Source organism: Zea mays, chromosome 7, assembly GCF_902167145.1.
Source record: "Zea mays cultivar B73 chromosome 7, Zm-B73-REFERENCE-NAM-5.0, whole genome shotgun sequence".
Taxonomy (NCBI): domain Eukaryota; kingdom Viridiplantae; phylum Streptophyta; class Magnoliopsida; order Poales; family Poaceae; genus Zea; species Zea mays.
Genome location: NC_050102.1, coordinates 41,777,711 through 41,794,534, shown reverse-complemented (window position 1 = coordinate 41,794,534; position 16,824 = coordinate 41,777,711).

Below are 16,824 nucleotides of genomic sequence, written 5' to 3'. Positions count from 1 at the left end.
ATCAAGCCATTCTTGAGTCACATCCTATTGAGCATCCATTGAGAGAATCATTTCTTCAATATTGTGAACCTTGCTTGAATGTCATCTAGATATAACTGCTAAGATCAATCAAGCTCTAGTTTGATTCTCATATATTCATATATGGACTAATAGTAATATGGTCAAGCCAATTCACGATTCCTCATATCTTATTCACTTTGGCTTGACCAATCCAATTAATCACTTCAACCTCTATTATGATCATATTTATGCATAGTGATTTCTCAGGACTTGTCCATATATTCAAACCAATATAGAGACCATATTATATCCATTTGCATTGTCTCACTGGTTATTTGACCTTGTGTTGAACCTTGTTCACTGATCATTATACACTATTCAAGTATGTTCATCATACTGAATTTCCTGTTCAACACTTAGCAAACTTGTTAGTCCTTTAAATGTTGTTATCCAAATCACCAAAACTCACAAAAGGGATGAATGCACTTTCAATCTCCCCCTTTTTGGTGATTGATGACAACACATTTAAAGCTTACATAAGATTTGATAAATAAGGTTTTGAATCCTACGATATAGTTTCCTCCCCCTAAATATGTGCATTTCAGAAAATACCAATTTTGTACTCAAATGCCAAAAGCACATATTTGGGTCAAAGAGTGAAGACAACTTATATCATACTATTCATAGGGTGCTTTGTGTCATAAAATAAATGTGATGCTCATAACATAGAATGCACTAATCAACTTTCTATATCTTATGTTTTTCTTATGATTCCACATAAAATAAACGTGATGCTCATAACATAGAATGCACTAATCAACTTTCTACATCTTATGTTTTTCTTATGATTCCACCTTTTGTTAATTATATATCCCCTTCTTAAAAGTCTTCTAACACTTAGTTACATAAGACTGAAGGTAAGCTTTAATGCAAAATTTCTCCCCCTTTGTCATAAATCTCCAAAAAGGATACAAAGAATATAAAGGGTAGAAATCATGAGTAAGCATGATGTGAACACACTATCATGAAGAGGGTCCTTAGATGGCACAAAGGTAATGGAGAAGTGTCATAAGTGATGTACCTTTGCATTTTACCTTTTCAAAGGGGTGTTCCACACTTGTGTTGTATTTAGAGTTCATTTTGCAATCTCTTGTTGGCATAATTGTGACATAGGTCCAAGATATCAAATGAATATTGTCATACTAATTGAAAGATAAATCTTGATACCTGGAGTCTAGATGTCACCTAGCATTTTCTTATCATAACAAGAGGCATCATGAAAATTGCACAAGTAAGGATTATAGAACTAGTGATCATGTATGAAAAATATCAATTGAAAAACACCAATTGATACAATTTGATAGATAAGCAGATCACTATAGCATATTACACTAAGTTCTCCTCAAGTTTTAGTGCACACATATATATGAATTCAATTGATATCTGTTGAGAGTACTTATTTGCAATTTAAAGTATCATTGGAATAAAAGGAGTATCAATTGAACATAATCATGCAACATAAGAAACATGTGCACTATTTAATCAATTAAGTTCTAGACATGAGAATTTATAAGATATGCTACTTCAGACATTTGCAATCCAAAAGGATGTGATACATATTTACCATTTTTAGATGACGTTGGAGTAGAATATACAAGAGAAACTCATTCTCTTATGAAATGTATAGAAGATACATTTATTGGAGCAAAGAATCTTTGATACCCATCAAATTTTTAGTGGAAGCGATTGTCTTTGCTTGAAGATTCCTTTCTAATTTGAGACTACACACATAATAGACTTGAAAATGAGGTTAGTCTCAAAGTTCAAATTATAGACCATTCTCCCTCTAAATGTGTGCATACAAGTGATGAATACTTGTTTTACCTCATGCACTTGGACTTGTGAGGCCAGGGGATTAAGTTCTACAATTTGAACCTTGGTACAACTAAAGTATGAAAATATGAAATTGCACCAATTGAAGGAATTACTCATAATCAAAAGGTATACTAATAGACATGATATGCAATATTTTAAGCCAAGATTCTTGAGAAGTTAGCATGTTTGACTCATACCTCACTAAGATGACTTAAGACAAACTTATGTCATCACCACAAGAGGTATTAATCAAATATCTAGAGATTCTTTAATCGTCACCACAAGTGCAACCTTATGGCGTGACTTAAGATATTGCATACACATGCCCACACTAGTCATGTAAGAGCCTAGATACACAAATGTAATACAATAGTTCATGGAGTGACACACCTTTGTTCCATGCCATATGGTCTTCATTATAATCATGAATTTCTATCTTAGCTTTTGATAGGTTTGACATTTCAAAGAGAAACTTATCCTCTTTAAACGATCAAGAGAAACTCATTCTCTTCAAAGAACTACACAAATTCACTAAAAGAAAATGTTAGTCTTTAAGGACACAAGATATAGAATGAGCTCCCCCTAAATGTATGCATCAAGTACTCGAATTACTTGTAACATGCACTTGATTCAATTAAGATTCTTAGAGGAGTTCATCATATATCTTGGTAAATTCATAATATATTTGAAACAATTGAATTTATGCTAGAGAACACATATCGTTCCCCAATAGAACTAATCCATGGGGTGACATGTGGTAAATATTTGATCATTTCCTTGGAACCACTCATCCTCATTCGATGTTCTCCAAGGTGTGAGACTACAAAACATGAACTTAAAGAAATCATTAGCCTCACAAGATATAGGCTAAACTCTTCCTCAATTTGTGCATGCAAGAGTACACAAAGTACACTTATGCACATCAACAATACGAGGTTAAAGGTGAAGTTTGCGCTATATCTTAGTTTAACATAACATGCTTTACATAGATGATGAAAATCAAACCAATTGAAAGTTTAAAAACTGAAAGTATATCAATTGAAATCCTAAAGGGTAAAACATGCTAATATGAACCTCAAACCTCATAATGAAGGATATCACATAAATATGTCACTACATCTTCATTATTTGGTTGACAAAAAGTGTAACTCCCTTCTTGAATGACTGTGCTTTCTTTTCTTTTATGATTTCATCCAACCAAGTGATCTTGAACTTTATTCATCTTTGCTTGGTTCGATCATACTTGATATGATATCAATTGAAACTCAATGATTGAAACAACCAAGACTCTTATATTTGTAGATTTTGAATTCATCTTCAAAGAACTTGGGAGAACCTTGTTGAAACACTTAGAAAAGAGAGCATTAGAAACACAAGAGCGGGTTTCACAAATGATGATCCTTATATGTGGATGGCAAGTGAATCATCATTATTGAAACCCAAAAGGATAGACTAAATTCCTTTAAATTAGTGCACACATATAGTTGATGTCAAAGTTATATGCACTATTTAACATTTTATATTGCAAGGAAATTAACCTATACTATGGTACATTCCACTAAGGATAAAATACTAAAACAACTAAATGAGAGTAAGTTTTCATACCTTGGCCTCTTATCAACTTCATCTTACTTTAGTTGAATAGTATCCTTTAAGCTTGTGATTTATCCAATTTAAGCACAATCTCTTTAACATAGATTTTCTATGGATAAGCTCAACACAAGAGATGACATTATTAGCACAAGCACTAGTTTCTTATTTAGCAACCCTTTATATGTGGAAGGCAAATGAGTTGCTAAAATAGAGAAACCTCATAATATGGACTAAATTTCCTTGAACCCTCATGCACAATATATTTTGAATGACATGGATAATATGCATGGTTATTCAATGAAGTATAAAGGGATGTCTTAATCCATATTACGGTGAGTGTCCAATAAAGAAGAATCAAATCAAAATTAACTAGATAGAGAATACATCACATAATTTTGGATTGTTGACCATATGATAATATTCATTCATCTTCCAATTTGACCTTTATTTTATAATCAACAACTGATGTATATCCTCAAGTGCTGCTTTTCCCTTAGTGGCTACACAAGTCACAAAAGAGCTAAGATTTGAAAATAATATGCAATTGAGATTTAGTTGTTACCACCCTTGCTACTATCTCCAAATATGATTTATACATTCATTATCGAGCACCCAGCTTGATCCAATGGAGTGATCACAATCCTTGTCGTGGCCTTTCTCTTTGTGTAGGCACCCACATATACTTGACAACCATCTTACATGGTTTCAAGTCAATATTTAATCACACAGATAAAAACTAGAGTTAAGAATAGGAGCCTTTTCTCCTTTTCTTGATACATCATTGTGTTGTCTTCTTGATGATGAACTTAGCTTGGCCTTGGGTGCACCTAGCTTATCAAGGTTAGTCGCACAAGCATTCATATCATAAATACAAGTTATGCATGTAATTTACAACTTAGTGATCCAATTCAATGTGAAGCATATGGATACCGATTGAAGTAGATTTCTAAGAGCATCTCCAAGAGACTAGCTAAATAGCTTGTCAAGCTAAATTTTAGCTATTTAATAGCATAATAGCTCTCCAACAGAGTAGCCATTTAACTTGCTAAGCTATCTGGCTCTCTAAATTAACTCCCTCACTAGCCAAATTTGGCTAGCAACTCTCGCTAGCCAAGCTAAATTGCATTTTGGAGAGTCTGTTGGAATAAGATGTTATATATTGAGTTTAATATTTATGGAGAGACAAATAAAAGTCAAATATAGAGTAAAAAATAAAGAGTCTCTTAGAGATGCTCTAAGATATCAAAATATGGGTTTCCAAAATTTAGAGAGTATGGATCACTAATTGTACCTTTTACAGTTTAAAAATCATATCCATGTTAGTGCATATGTATGTGATGAATATCAACAAAAAGGATTCTTATGCACTTTTAGATTTAATGATAAGGGAATTTTAAACTGCATCAAGAGTAGCTATTTGGAAAATGAAGATTACAATCCATATGAATGAGATACACATTTACCATTATGGATTGTCTTAGTATAGCTTGCTCAAGGGAAACTTATTCTCTATGACACAAGATATATAATGTTCTCCTACTAGATATGTGCATCAAGTATTTGAATGACTTGCCACATGCATTTTCAATTCAGTTAAGAGTCTCATGAGGAGTATATTACATATCATGGTCAAGGCATGACAAATTTGCAATGAATTAACTTATGTCTAAGAATACTTACCACCATATAGAATATACCATTTGTTATACCAATTTGACAGATCTTACTATTTGTGGTGGTGTCACCTTAGTATTCTTCTTTTCATCATTTGTGGAGACTTCCTTCTTTGTTATCTCTTTTCCTTTTAAAACTAGTCGATAAAACACTTTGAAAAGAGGTATTAGTAGTACAAGGAAGTATTTAATGAATGATGATATTTATATATGAATGGCAAACAAATCATCATTTATGAGGCATAAAGGCATAAATTAAATTCCTTTTAAGTTAGTGCACATGGAGGAGTGAATTAACAATATGCACCAATTTACAAATTTAAGACAAAAGGAATTTAACCTTTATATTGACATTTCTTTCCATATAATAGATTATTACCAATTGAAGGAATGTCACTTGAAAGGAACTATTATTGATCACATGCCAAATGAAACAATTAGTTTCATACCTTTGCCTTGAGCATTCCTAATCTTTCTTTTAGGTGAAGATTAACCTTTAATGCTTGTGATTTTACCAATTGCAAGAGCACAATCTCTACTTATGATCTTCCATGAAATATCTCAAAAGAGATTGCATTTGAAATACAAGCAATAGTTTCCTATTTAGCAACTTCTAGTATATGAATGATAGAAGGGTTACTAAAATAAGGAAACCTCATGATATGAACTAAATTACCCTTACAAGCATCATGCATAACATCAATTGTAAAAAGATGAAAGTAGCATGATAATTTAATTAAGTTTACATGGCAAGTTTAATTCATAGCATGGTGAGTGATTAATGTAGAAGACTCAAAACCAATTTAAACAAGAATGAATACTTCACATGGTATTGGTTCGATCTTCTTTGAATGTTGAATGGCACACTCCATTTGGGAAACACATTCTCATGTTGTGAGACTACATAAACACTTGGATAGAAACATTAGTCTCACAACTCTAGTCATATAGAGAATTCCCTTTTTGGTAAGTGCTTTAAGAATTTGAATTTCTTACTTAGCACTCTATTCATTTAAGAACATGGGATAATACTCTTTATGTCTAGGTCATGGCAATAATATGATGATTAACTTGAAATATGCCACAAGATACATACAATCAATTTAAAGCATGTAGATTGTCACAATATAAAAATATGAACTTGCAATCTACCATATAATTAGATCCTTTCCAAAGCAAGGTAAAATCTTTTAAGTTCATTCTCAAGTGCTTCATTTTTCCTATGTGGCTACAAAAGACACAAAGGAATATACCAATTAAAAGCAATGTGCACTTAAGAATTAATTGTTACCATCCTTTGGATATCACTTGGTTGTAGGCCTTTTGCTTGATTCCCACAAAGGTTAATCCTTATTCCCTACAACACAAGTTCTTGCTAGAGATGAATATGAAGTTAGTGATATAACAACTCAATTCATCTTTGGGTCAATCTTAAAGGATAGACAATGTAAGATTGATAGCTTGAGATAAGAATTGAGTTAAACCGCTCAAGCACCCCCCAAAGCTTCATATCATCTCTGGGTACCTACAAAACTTATTAAGTACATTTTGGTACCCATTTTTGGATGGGTCCACCAAGATTAGCTAATAAATACTTAGGCACCCAAATGGCCTTTGTGCTAGTTTTAGGTGAACTAATTACCTTTTTAGCATAAGTGTCATTTTTGGGTCTCCTAAGTGAATATGAATGAATTGACATGGTAGGCTTAGGATAGTAGGATACTCACTCATGGGACAATCCTTGCATAGGTGTCCCTTTCTTCGGCAAGTGTAGCAAATCTGATTTTTAATTTTGCAAGACTCCTTTTTGCCTTGCTTCTTGTTTGCTACATGGTTAGTGAGCCTCTTTCTTTCTAAAGTTAAGCCACTATCCTTTGTGTAGGGACATGACTTAATCTCATGTTCCTTCTCATGACATTGATAACACTTTCTAGCGCATCTTCTCTTATTTGGAAGAGTGACTTGTTTGTTACCTTGTGTGGAGCATGTGGAGGCGTAGTTGAGGCACTTGTCATGAGCTTTGGCTTTCTTCTCTTGATGTTTGCTCATGTCCTTCTTGGAAAGCTTGATATTCTTTTGAAGGGGTTTTGTGCATGCTACTATTGTCCCCTTCTCAAGCTTTTTCACCATATTATCACGATTATCTTGAGAAGGTTGAGCATGACACTTTCCCTTCAATTGAATCAAGCTCCTTTTTAGCCTCTCATTTTCTTCCTTGAGCTCATTGTTTTCTTTTGCATAGGAAACATTACTTGTTCCTGAAAATTCTAGCTCAATGGAAGATTGGCTTTCTTGAGAGCAACATTTGTTAGCACATGATAATATAGTTTCTATTTGAGTACATGTGCATATGTGAGGTTGGTATGATTTCAAATTAGTTAACATAACCTCATGAGCCATTTCTAACATGATATGTGAATCCATAAATTTATTATGAGAGCACACAAGCATATCATGTTTTTCTTGCAAAGCTAGATTTTCAATATTTAGCTTTTCTATCGTGTTCTTGAGCATAACATTTTTATTTTCTAATTGAGCAATATATGATGAATTATTAACAGCTTTAATTTGCTCAATTGAAGTGTCTTCATACCTTTGGAGCAAATCATCATGAGAGCACTTTAGCTTCTCATGCTCTTTGGTCAACTTCTCTAAGTCTTCGATTTTTCTGATGAGGAAGTCTTCTTGCTTATGAAGCATTTCTTTTTGTTCTTCCGCTCTTTTCATGAGTTTGAGCAAGCTCATTCGATGTTTCTTGCTTAGCTGAGCAAAGAATTGCTGAAGATCATCCTCATCTTCACTATCACTTTCTTGCTCCTCCTCATCCTCACTTTCGCTTTCACTGTCACTCCCATTAGCAATAAAGCACATATGAGAAGTGGATTTGAAAGACGAACCTTGTGAAGAGGTGGATTCATCGTTTGGTCTCCATCGATCATTTTCTTCTTCAATTTTGTTCTTCGCCTCATCTTCCTTCATTTTGAGAAACATCCTTTCGGCGATTCTCATGGCAAGATCTATTGCCCTAGGATCAACATCTGCACCAAAAGATGAAGTCGAGACAATCTCAACTTTTTCAAGCTTAGAAGCACTTTCATTTCTTAGACCCCCCGACATGATCTTTTCCTCACGCGGTTAAGCGTTAGAACGAGGATTAGGCTCTGATACCAATTGAAAGTTGCCTAGAGGGGGTGAATAAGCAAGTTAAAACTTTTTCAACAAGAACTAGAAGCAAACTGGGTAAAACTGAATTGATCTCGAAATTCACCCAGTTAACTTTGGAAATGAGATGTTCTAGTTGATCCACAGGGTTCAAAATAGTAGATCTGAGAAGGGCACTTCTCAAAATCCAGACACCAAATATATATAAACAAATCTTCCACGCAATAGTGAGAGAACGAAGAACACAAACACACAATGAGCAAGAACACAAGAGACACAAGATTTATCCCGAGGTTCGGTCACACCACCAAGGTGCCCTACTTCCTTGTTGAGGCGCCCACAAAGAGCCGGGTCTCTTTCAACCCTAATCCTCCCTTTGCCGACCACAAAGGTCAAGCCCACACAATAATCTTTGCTCAAACGAGCGGGTAATACAAACTTTCTTGTGGTCTTCCACAAGATTTGGAGACTCACAAGAGACACCTAGTCGTCTAGGAGCTAGAAGCTCCAAGAGTAATGAATCCACAAGAACTCGACGTAGTACCAAAGCTCGAATCAAGAAGAGCAAGAGAGATTTGGAGATGAAGCACAAAAACTGCAGCTCTCAAACTCACTCAAAGATTTCTCTCCAAAGATTTGAAATGGGAGAGGCAAGAGGTGTGTGTGTGAGAGAGTGGGAGGTGTTTCTCAGGTTAGGAATGGAGTCCAAGTCGTGCTCTTCTATGGGGAAGAGTGTGGGAGGTGTATATAAAGGTGCCCCCAAAAGCTGGTGGCCGTTGGGGAAATCTGACTGAAATTCGGTTGAACCGGTTCTAAAACCGGTTGAACCGGATTCCACCAGTCGGTTTTCGGTTCACTGGCGGACTCAGTTGGAGACTGGACCGGACTCAAATTCGGTTGAACCGGTTTCAAATTCGGTTCAACTGGTTTCAAATTCGGTTGAACCGGATTCAAAAATCGGTTGAACCGGTTTTCCAAAAATCTGCACACGACTTTTTCTGACAGGACTGACTGGCAGATTGGTAGTGACAGAGGGGAACAGTGCAGAAACCGGTTGAACCGATTTTAGGTCCGGTTGAACCGGTTTTTGAACTGTTGCACAGATTTTGAGAAAACCGAAGTGAAACCAGGGTAAAATGGAAGTTTTAGATCAAGGATTTTGAGCTTTAGTACCAACACCAACCTTCTTTTTGGATCCCCCTTGATAGTACGACGATTCCTATACTCAAGTTAAATAAAATATAATTAAGTAAACTCCTTGAGTAATTGGTGTCTAAAGTGTGATTTCTCCATGGTGTTGCTTCATCAGGATCACAAACATCTTTATCTCACCTTTTGAAGCAAACACAAATTGAGCCTGTGACTTATGCCATTTCACCATATATGAGTTCAAATCATGGCTTCAAGTCACCTTACTGATGCATCAACATGTTGTAACTCTTCATAGCTGATTAGTTCATCGACTTAGTGCAAGTACTCTCTTCTTCACCTTAGCCATGGTACCTCGGTCTACAAGCCGTCGCTTGGCCTTCTCCTTCGCTTAGTTCCTCGAAGCCCTTTCCTTGCTATCTTCACCCTATCAAGCCATTCTTGAGTCACATCCTATTGAGCATCCATTGAGAGAATCATTTCTTCAATATTGTGAACCTTGCTTGAATGTCATCTAGATATAACTGCTAAGATCAATCAAGCTCTAGTTTGATTCTCATATATTCATATATGGACTAATAGTAATATGGTCAAGCCAATTCACGATTCCTCATATCTTATTCACTTTGGCTTGACCAATCCTATTAATCACTTCAACCTCTATTATGATCATATTTATGCATAGTGATTTCTCAGGACTTGTCCATATATTCAAACCAATATAGAGACCATATTATATCCATTTGCATTGTATCACTGGTTATTTGACCTTGTGTTGAACCTTGTTCACTGATCATTATACACTATTCAAGTATGTTCATCATACTGAATTTCCTGTTCAACACTTAGCAAACTTGTTAGTCCTTTAAATGTGTTGTTATCCAAATCACCAAAACTCACAAAAGGGATGAATGCACTTTCAAAACCAAGCCTTTTAGAATTTTGGAAATAATTTAGTAGCTCCAAAAATGGTAAGACTTTTTAGGTAGGCTTTGTATGATGATTGAAAACCTTGGGTGAAATTTGAAATGATTTGGACATTGTTTGGTCACAAACCCAATAATCGGCCTTCTAGAGTTAACTTAACCTTAAAAGAATATTAACTTAGGAAGCCCTAGTGATTAGTGTGTACCGTGAAGGAAAGTTGTATTCAAGATACAACTTAGTATGTTTCTATTATGTAACTGCATATTCATAGCATCACATAAGCATTCATGTACATGTAATGTCGTGTATAGAAAACGAGGAAGAGATTGTGGTTGAAGAAGAAGTTGTCACTCCAGCTGAAAATCCTCGAGCTGAGAATAACTTATACTTCGACATTTGTGGAGTAGACCCAAAACCTCCTGCAACACAAGGCAAGCCCCGATGCATTTACCCCTTTCTTTGTTGTTTTAAACTCTTTATCACTTGAGATGATGCATTAGGTGATAGGAGTTGTGTGCTAAACAATTGTTGCATTCCCTTCCTTGGAAACTGATTATCATTCCTTGTTACCTGATTTACTTAAAGTTTTCTAATGCTTAGCTTTGCTTTAGAAAACAAAATGTTTTGTTTTAAACAAAAGGTGATGCTTCATATGGGATGGGAATTTTTACAAAGAAAAGACTTATAATGGTGAATCCATCATGGACGTGATGGGTTCAACATCTGAAAAGATGTACCTCTACCAGGTACCAATTTTTGGGTTGTAAATGATAAAGATGAGACCGGGTGGGTGACTTGCACGAGAAGGAAGTCTCGGTGTAGTGTCTCCGTCTGAGTCGCTTAAGGACCGAGCCGATGTGGGCCTGCTGACCGAGGACCTTTTAACTGGCCATATGCCTCATCATGGGTAAACTTTGCCTCGGTCGAACCAATACAAGAAAGGCCACCACGCAATGGGAGTGGAGAGATGACGAGAGTAGCGTGTACCCTCCGTGGTAAGAGGCTGGACGGTGGTGTATCTGTGCTCTCGGTTGGCGTGAACCCATTCTGGTCTTGAGAAACTCGGTGGCGAGTTGACATATGCAAGGGTTAAGTGCTACATATGTCGTGTGGTTGGAGATCCCCAGCTGTGTATTAATCGATTCAGATCGTCGTTACTTCTCGAACATGAAGACTTGGTCACTGACTTACACGTAGCAATTCGAAAGAACTCTAGATGCAGGTAACTACTTTACCTGATAATAAAAATGGACCTTTTAAGGATCCACTCATAGTAAGCTTCTCTGCAAATAGAGTCTTTGAATCTTGATAAGCTTTACCTTGATTCCCAAAAACCAGCATATCCTTGAGAGTCTTTTTCCTTTGACAGGTAAGACTTGCGAAAGTACACTTCGTACTCAGGGTTTTCGAACCCATGTTGTTGTAGGTGATGAAACGACGGAGTTATGTTGTTTCTGTTCTAAGGTGGTGCCGAAGCATGAGGAAGAACACTAAATCTGTTTGGGGGAGGATATTTTGCCTCCAAGTAATGTAATAATAAGTTCCGCACTCGAACACCCGGTTATGTAATTAGTACTCTTTCTATATTTTTATATGAATGTAAATTATGTTATTGTAATCCTTTCCGCTCATTCTCTACTCCGATTATGTGTAATGTCTGTGTGATGGGTTATGCGCTCTTGGGCGATTTGATGAAGATACAGATAAGCAAACTTGCTAAGTCATTATGTGCACCTGCATGAGTATCTGTGGTCCTTGGGACAAGGACATCTGTAGGTGGGCCTAATACCTTGGGAGGTTCTGTCACACTAACCATGTCTTTATTTAGTACTTTCTTGAGTGTGCTCATTCCAACATGTGCAAGCCTTCTATGCCATAGCCATCCAAGTGATGCTTTGGTAAAGAGGCAAGTCCTTAATTTTGCATCTTCAGAAGTGAAATCCACTCAGTATAGATTGTTGTATCTAAATCCTTTGAACACCTTTGACTCATCATCCATTTTTGACACAACAACCTCTTTAGGAGTGAATAAGCATTGAAGGCCAAGATCACAAGTTGAAGCTTAATGGTGCAACCAAGAGAACATTTGAAATTGAAAGATCATTTGACATTGCCACCTTGCCAAGCCCTTGAACTTTTCCCTTTGAATTATCCCCAAAAGTGATTTTGTCTTGTTCATCAACATTTTCATCAAGTGAGGTGAACATCTGTGGGTTTCTAGTCATATGTTGAATGCATCCACTGTCAATTACCCAATGGCTCCCACTGGCCACCGGTCTTGTAGTTCACCTACATGAACAAATAAATCAAGCTTCAATTTTGAGGGCCCTATTTTGCATAGGACCATTAACTTTCTCAATCAAGGACTTTGCAACCAAAATTTGTCTAGGTCTACTCTTGCTTGGTGGACCTAGGAATGTAAATTTGACTTTCCCATTTGCTACTTTTCTTAGAACATAATGAGCATTGAAAGCAAATGGCCTTGAGTGCTTTGGCAAGGGAGTTGGTGGTTTGGCTTTGCAGTTGTGGGCAAAGTGTCCTTCTTTTCCACACTCAAAGCATTTGATAGGCTTAGGAGTCTGTTTTGCCTTGTATTGACTTGTTGCTTTCTTTTGCACAAAAGAATTTTATCCAATACCACTCTTGTTATTTTTCATGACAGTGTTCATGAGCAACTCATTTTGAAGGTATTAGCCTTTGTTGAACTTTTGCACACTTGTGGCAATATGTTCATTTTCATTCTTAAGTTTCTTGACCTCATTTCTAAGCCTTTCATTGTCCACTGCCAACTCATTGTTAATGTCATTGCTTTCTATGGCAACTTTTCCTCTAGTGGTTGCATCTGTTAAGTATCTCTTCAATTTCTGGTTCTCTAATGTCAGGACTTCAACTTTTTCAGTCAATTCATCATGAAGACTAGATTGATCAACTTGGCTCAAATCATCACATGAGGTTGCTACATCAATCTTCCGTTCACCTTTGTCCATGAGGCATAGGTGAGAAGTGGATGAGGGTGGTGGTGGTGGTGAAGAGAAGTCCCCAGCGATAGCGGCAACTTTTTCATCATTCTCTTCTTCACTTGAAGAAGACCCGCTTGAGGACTCAATGTAGTGAGCCAGTCACCAACAATATATGCCTTTCCATTTTTATTCTTGTGGAATCTTTTGTGCTTCCCATCCTTTCTCTTGAAGAATTTATTTTCCTTTTTCTCATCATCACTGTCATCATCTTTCTTGCCCTTGAACTTGTTCTTCTTGTGCTTGTTGCATTGATAAGCAAGATGACTGAGTTCTCTACAATTATAGCAGTCCATCTCAGAGATGGACTTTCTTTTGTTGGAGAAGAACTTCTTCTTTCTTGAATCAAACTTGATGACTTCTCTATTGAGTTTCTTCAACATTTTGGTGGTCTTTCTCACCATAAAAGCAATGTTAGCATCAAGATCATCATCACTTGAGGATTCCTCCTCAATTTGCATTTTAGCTTTCCCTTTCTTTTCTTGGTTGGTGAAAGGGAAATAGGCTTTCACCTTTTCCATAATTGATTTTGGTGGTTGAAATGCCCAACACAAATAATTGGACTAACTAGTTTGCGCTAGATTATGAGTTCTACAGGTGCCAAAGGTTCACAACAAACCAATAAAAAGACCGAGAAAGGATTCAAATATTGAGAGCTAAAGTCAGCCGAAGTGTGCCCTGGTCTGGCACACCGGACTGTCCGGTGCACCAGGGACTACAACTCCGAACTGCTCACCTTCGGGAATTCTGAAGGTCGCTCCGCTATAATTCACCGGACTGTCCGGTGTGCCAGCGGAGCAACGGCTACTTCGCGCCAACGGTCGTCTTCAGAAGGCATTAAATGCGCTACAGTGCGCGCCAGAGTCAGAGCAGAGCCAGATGGCGCACCGGACACTGAACAGTGCATGTCCGGTGCACCACCGGACTGTCCGGTGGCCCAGAAGACAGAAGCTCCAACGGTCGGAATTCAACGGCCAGGTGATGTGGTAGGCGCACCGGACAGTGTCCGGTGGCGCACCGAACTGTCTGGTGCGCCATGCGACAGCAGCCTTCACCAAACGGCTAGTTTGGTGGTTGGGGCTATAAATACCCCCAACCACCCACCATTCATTGCATCCAAGTTTTCTGACTTCCCACACCTTACAAGAGCTATAGCATTCAATACAAGACACACCAAAGAGATCAAATCCTCTCCCAAGTCCTTAGTTCATTCCAAATCAAATAGTGACTTGTGAGAGAGTGACTTGTGTTCATTTGAGCTCTTGCACTTGGATTGCTTCTTTTTCTCATTCTTTCTTGTGATCAACTCAATTGTAACCAAGGCAAGAGACACCAATTGTGTGGTGGTCCTTGCGGGGACTTTGTGTCCCATTTGATTGAGAAGAGAAGCTCACTCGGTCTAAGTGACCGTTTGAGAGAGGGAAAGGGTTGAAAGAGACCCGGTCTTTGTGACCACCTCAACGGGAAGTAGGTTTGCAAGAACCGAACCTCGGTAAAACAAATCCTTGTGTCTCACTCTTTATTTGCATGTGATTTGTTTTTTGCCCTCTCTCTCGGACTCGTTCATATCTCTAACGCTAACCCGGCTTGTAGTTGTGCTTAAGTTCATAAATTTCAGATTCGCCCTATTCACCCCCTCTAGGCGACTTTCAATTGGTATCAGAGTCCGGTGCTTCATTAGAGCTTAACCGCTCGAAGTGATGTCGGGAGATCACGCCAAGAAGATGGTGATCGGCAGTGAGAAGTCCGCTACAAGCCACGGGAAGGCTCCATCAAGGGAGTCCGCCAACAAGAAGAACGATGGATCCCCTTCATGCATTCGATCGCACAAGAGTGGCGAGAAGAAGAAGAAAATGAAGAAAGTGGTCTACTACGAGACCGATTCTTCCTCGTCCTCTACATCCGGATCCGACGCCGCGTCCGTCACTTCTAAGCGCCAAGAGCGCAAGAAGTATAGTAAGATCCCTCTACGCTATCCTCGCATTCGTAAGCATACTCCATTACTTTTCGTCCCATTAGGCAAACCACCGATGTTTGACGGTGAAGATTATTCTAGGTGGAGTGATATGATGAGATATCACCTAACCTCACTCCACAAAAGCATATGTGATGTTGTTGAGTTTGGTGTACAGGTACCATCCGTAGGGGATGAAGATTATAATGAAGACGAGGTGGCCCAAATCGTGCACTTCAACTCCCAAGCCACCACTATACTCCTCACCTCTCTAAGTCGAGATGAGTATATGTAACGCCCTGAATTTGGGGGTAGAATTTTTTCTTCTTTTCTCTTACCAAATTCGGGCGTTACTCTCTTTTCTCTTTCCCCGTTTGCTCCTTCTTCCCAATTTCAAACCAGTATAGCGGCAGGTGTCCGTGTCATGTATAAACCAAAACCTAAGTGTAACACCCCTGGTGTTACGTAAACTACAACTCTGACATGTCATCATAAGCATCTGCATTAATGTGCTTGTTACACCTAGAATGCATTCACTAGGTTAAACTTTTTCAAAAGTGTGATGTTGTGTGTTGGGTTTAGAGTTTAGTTTAAGGACTTGGCTTAAGCTAAACAGGGGTAGGTCATCTCTTAAGCAAGTAACAAGTTGACTTGGATTCTTAAATGTTAAAGGTAAGTCTTAGAGCCTAGAGTAGCCTTGTTTTGGAATGATGGTCAAGTGGAAGAAGCGCTTAAGAAGCTGGAATAACTCCAAACCTTAACATGAGCTTTGCTTGGAATAGATGGTTAAATAAAGGAAATTCTAAACCAGAACATTTTGGATATGAGCTATGTGTATCAAAGATTGGATCTTAGACTAGAGAGTAACCTTGTTTCTGATGGATGGATCAAAGGGATGAATCCCTAGAAGAAGCTGAAATACAAATGAAACTCATTTGAAATCCTAAAACTAGCCCAAAAGAGGAATTCAAAATCTGGAAATAATTTGACAAAAGTCCATATATCAAAGTTGTGGAGCTTGGAAAATTGGATATGTTTCTTATTTGGAGATTCCTAAGTTGTGTGGAAGAATTTGGAGTTAAGTACAAAAATTCAGTTTTGGGTTCATTTTAGAATTGCTGAAAATAATATAAACTAGACAACTTTGGACTCTTGTAACTTCTGATCTAGAATCATTTTCAAGATGGTCATTATAACAAAGTTATAGAGCTACATGAGGATTATAAGTTTGGTTGAGTCACCTAGCTCTAAAGCTATTTGGAACCTGGACAAAAACTGGTCCAAAGTAGAGCTAACAGAGTTTCTGGATTTCAGACTTGGTAGCATTCAGAGTCTGAATTTCAGCAATTGGAGCAAACTTTGAGCTGTTGTAGTTTGGAATCTATGAGGGTTTATATATGGGTCACTATGTCAAAGTTGTAGACGAACTATAGGAGTATAAACTTTATTAAGCAACTTGCCCCTAAAAACATTT